This window comes from Enhydra lutris, unplaced genomic scaffold (assembly GCF_002288905.1).
Source record: "Enhydra lutris kenyoni isolate GAN:26980312 unplaced genomic scaffold, ASM228890v2 scaffoldscaffold21, whole genome shotgun sequence".
In the NCBI taxonomy this organism is placed as follows: Eukaryota; Metazoa; Chordata; class Mammalia; order Carnivora; family Mustelidae; genus Enhydra; species Enhydra lutris.
Genome location: NW_019154105.1, coordinates 28,217,275 through 28,222,601, shown reverse-complemented (window position 1 = coordinate 28,222,601; position 5,327 = coordinate 28,217,275).

The window sequence follows — 5,327 nt, the reverse complement described above, 5'->3', positions numbered from 1 at the left end:
ATGTTCGCCCCTTATAATGACTTCCCCATATAAAGCATATGAAAATTCTTTCTTAAAAGTTGTTTGGTTTTAGGGGCTCCTGGCTGGCTCAGTCAGTAAAGCATGAGACTCTTGATCCCAGGGTTTTAGGTTCAAGCCCCGTGTTAGGTGTAGAGATTACATCAAAATGAAAAAAAAAAAAAAAGTTGTTTGATTTTAATCACAACTGCAAACAGGAAATAAAGGTTAAAGTGTGTGGGGGGGTGCCTCGGTCGCTCAGTCAGTTAAGCATCCAACTTTTGATCTCAGCTCAGGTCTCAATCTCGGGGTCATTGAGTTCAAGCTGCATGTTGGCCTCCATACCGGGTGTGGAGCCTACCTAAAAAAAAAGCTTTTTTAAAAATTAAAAATGGCATGTGTTCCCATGTCATTTTCAAGTTTTATAGTGGCTCTCCACCATGAGGTTTAATTTTCAGTGTTTTGTTAGTAAAGAAGAGAATGTAAACAGAAAATAGCCTAAGTTATGGAAGAATGACTTTTTTTCTGAGTATAGTTGGAACACAATGTCCCATTAGCTTTAGGTATACAACACAGTGATTTGACAAGTCTATACATTATGCTACACAAGTATAGCTACCATCTGTCACCACACATCACTATTACAATATCACTGACTATATTCCTTACACTGTGCCTTTAATTCCTGTGACTGACTCATTCCATAAGCAGAAGCCTGTATCTCCCACTCCCTTCACCCATTTTGCCCAACCCCCCATCTCTCTTCCCTCTGGCAACCATCAGTTTGTTCTCTGTATTTGCAGGTCTGATTCACCTTTGCTTGCTTATTCCTTTTTTTTCTTTAAGATTTTAAATTTTATTTTTGTAAGTAATCTCTACACCCAAAATGGGGCTCAAACTCATGATCCCAAGATCAAGAATCACACGCTCCACCACTTTCTACTATATTCTCCAGAACAAATGTTTCTCACTCATAAATATCCCCTAACCATACAAAGATTTTGAAGCAACATACTTCTTTTTTTAAAGATTGATTGGTTGATTGATTTGACAAATAAATATATTTGATATATTTGATAAATAAATTTATTTGATAAATGAAATATATTTGATAAATATAAGACTTATTTACTTGAGAGAGAGAGAGAGAGATAGAGATAGTGAGAGATAGCATGAGTTGGGAGGAGAGGGAGAAGCAGACTCCCCACCAAGCAGGGAGCCCGATGCAGGGCTCGATCCCAGGATCCCAAGATCATGACCTGAGCCAAAGGCAGATGCTTACCCAACTGAGCCACCTAGGTGCCCCGAAGCAAAATCCTTCTTTTAGGGTGATACCTGAGCATTAAACCTCAATATCATGTTGGCCAACAGAGGATCACATATTTCAGTGAGCCTGGAAATTCCATGATTCGGGGAATCATCTTCTATTAAGAAAAAACTGATACCCAATTTCTTTCCAGTGCTATATGAAATTCTGAAAATCAAGTTTACTTAAATAAGCAGTACAGATATTTAGAGAGCCCCATAAAACAATTAGTTAATATATGTGTATATATATTTATGTGTGTGTATATATGTGTTACACAGACATATAAATCATTTGTTTCACAGAAATTTCTCAAAACCGTATTTCCAAGTTGTTGGGTTTTTTTTTCCTCTGAATATTTTTACACAAATCAAGTACAAGAAAATATAATACTTGGCATGATCTAGCATCCAGTATATTGAGTGAAACACAACGCGTATTCAGGACTTAATGACTTCAATTTATTTACGCCTTGATGGGTTTTACTTCAGAGGCCAAACCTCAAAGTTAACGGAAGGATCTACTTCAGACCTTTCACTATTTTTAGTTGCTCTTATTGTCACTGGACGGACTTGACAGAAAAACCTCCTATCAAAAGTATATCCATCTGCATTTTAAATCAACAGGATCTGGGACGCCTGGGTGGCTCAGTCAGTTAAGCATCTGCCTTTGGCTCAGGTCATGATCCTGGGGTCTTGGGATCGAGCCCTGCAAGGGGCTCCCTCCTCAGTGGACAGCCTGCTTCTCCCTCTGCCCCTCCCCCAGCTCCTGCTGTCTCTTTCACTCTCTCAAATAAATAATCTTTTTTAAAAAATCAGCAGGATCTTAGAATCACAAATTATCAATCAACAGGATCTTTTTTCACTCCAAGATGCTCCTGAGGATTAATTCTGCCCCATGCAAGGTTTTTTGGTTTTTTTTTTTGAAGGGGCTAAGAGCCTACAGCTTAGGTGTCACAGAGGCCCAGGCCTCCTACATCTGTCCTCTGTCAAGTGACACTGTGTCCACCCAGCAATCCTGCTCTCATCTCTTTAATGTAACAGGTCTTCATCAATCCCCATCCTGAAGCCCCTGTTAAAATATAAGAATGAGCCTCACGGTGTAGAGGAAACTTCTCTGCCCTGAACCAAAAATGCAAACAGGCAACCTCCTGGCTCCGAGGGCACTGTGATGTCAGTGCCCTGAAGCGGATATCGCTAACGGTCAGTAGCCCTGAAATTCTAGGAGCTTGACATCCCAGAAACCCACCTGTTCCCCATATTACTACTGTCTGAAAAAAACAGAAAATTCGACCATATTTAGAAGGCCATATTTGATATATTAAACTATCAAAATTTTAATTTGTCTCCTGACAGAGCTGGAAAAGACAGAAACAGTGGTTCTGCCAACATTACCCTTAAGATTTCTTTCTTTATTAAGATTTTATTTATTTATTTGAGAGAGAGAGAAAGAAAGCAAGAGCAGGGGGAGAGGCAGAAGGAGAGGGAGAAGGAGACTCCCTGCTGAGCTGGGATTCAGAGGCAGGGCTCGATCCCAGGATCATAACCCAAGCCAACCGACCCAGCCCCTAAAGATTTCTTTCACTATGTTGCCCTCCGTGATCTTAATCCACCAATTACTTACACTGGAACTCCTGGCTAAGCAGCACGATTTAGTGGAAGCAACCCTGGCAGCTACCATTTTATAAATGAATAGATAAAAGTAAAGAGAATGTAACTGAAATAAAAATAATGATGATGATGATGATAATACCTTTGAGACTAGAAAGCTAGTATCCTTACTCCCAGACTTCTGAAATAAAAGTCTGGCCACATTAAATAGCTGAATAGTTACACTAAAAACATTTATTTTTATTGATATATAATTGCACCTAGTATACATCCAGAGAGAAACTGAAAGAACTTACAATAAAAATACATGAACAAAATTTAATCAAGAAAGTACAAGACTTGTGCATTGAAAACTACAAAACATTATTGAAAGAAATTTAAAAAGACCCAAATAAATGAAAAGATATACACATTCATGGATTGAAAGATTTAATATTGCTGAAATGGCAATCTTTTCCAAATGGTCAGATTCAGTGTAATCTCTATCAAAATTCTAACTGCCCTCTTTTTGCAGAAATGGACAAGCTGATCCTAAAACTCATACAGTAATACTGAATCACCAAATCAATCTTTAAAAAAAAAAAAAAAATTAAAAAAAAAAAAAAAAACAGAGGACCCACACTCCCATTATCAAAATTTACTGCAGGGGTACCTGGGTGGCTCAGTGGGTTAAGCCTCTGCCTTCAGCTCAGGTCATGATCTCAGGGTCCTGGGATCAAACCCCTTATCAGGCTCTCTGTTCAGCAGGGAGCCTGCTTCCTCCTCTTTCTTTGCCTGCCTCTCTGCCTACTTGTGATCTCTGTCTGTCAAGTAAATAAATAAGAATCTTAAAAAAAAAAAAAACTTACTTCAATATTACAGTATTTCAAACAGCATGATACATGACAATAGATGTACAGACCAACAATATAGAATTGAGAGTCCAGAAATAAACTCACACATCTATGCTCAGTTGATTTTTTTTCAGCATAACAATATTCATTGTTTTTGCACCACACACCAGTGCTCCATGCAATCTGTGCCCTCTCTAATACCCACCACCTGGTTCTCCCAACCTCCCACCCCCCGTCCCTTCAAACCCCTCAGATTGTTTTTCAGAGTCCATAGTCTCTCATGGTTCACCTCCCCTTCCAATTTCCCTCAACTCCCTTCTCCTCTCTAACTCCCCCTGTCCTCCATGCTATTTGTTATGCTCCACAAATAAGTGAAACCATATGATAACTGACTCTCTCTGCTTGACTTATTTCACTCAGCATAATCTGTTCCAGTCCTGTCTATGTTGCTACAAAAGTTGGGTATTCATCCTTTCTGATGGAGGCATAATACTCCATAGTGTATATGGACCACATCTTCCTTATCCATTCGTCCGTTGAAGGGCATCTTGGTTCTTTCCACAGTTTGGCGATCGTGGCCATTGCTGCTATAAACATTGGGGTACAGATGGCCCTTCTTTTCACTACATCTGTATCTTTGGGGTAAATACCCAGTAGTGCAATTGCAGTGTCATAGGGAAGCCCTATTTTTAATTTCTGCTCAGTTGATTTTTGATGAGGGTGCCAAGACCATTCAATGAGAGAGAACAAATGGTGCTGGGATAATGGTATATGAATGACTTTGGCACACACACCACACACAAAAATGATCTCAAAATTGATCAAAGATTTACGTAAGAATAAAAGTTCAAAACTCTTAGGAGGAAACATAGCTGTAAATTTTCATGACCTTAGATTAGGGAATGGTTTCTTAAATATGACTTCAAGAGCATAAGCGACAAAAGAAAAATAGATAAAGTGGACTACATCAACTTAAAAACCTTTGTATGTCAAAGGACACAATCAAAGAAGTGAAAGACAACCCACAGAATAAGAGAAAATATTTACCAATGATATATTTGATAGGGGTCTAACATCTAGAATGCAGGAAGAACATTTATAGCTGAACAACAAAAAATAACACAACTTAAAAATGGGAAAGAACTTAAGTAGACATTTCTTTTTTTTTAATATTTTTTTATTTTTTTATAAACATATAATGTATTATTAGCCCCAGGGGTACAGGTCTGTGAATCGCCAGGTTTACACACTTAAGCACTCACCACAGCACACACCCTCCCCAATATCTGTAACCCCACCACCTCCCCCCGGCAACCCTCGGTTTGTTTTGTGACATTAAAAGTCTCTTATGATCTGTCTCCCTCCTGATCCCATCTTGTTTCATTTATTCTTTTCCTACCCCCAAAGCCCCCACGTTGCATCTCCACTTCCTCATATCAGGGAGATCATATGATAGTTGTCTTACTCCGACTGACTTATTTCGCTAAGCATGATACCCTCTAGTTCCATCCACGTCGTCGCAAATGGCAAGATTTCATTAAATAGACATTTCTCCCAAGAAAATGTACAAATGGCCAATAC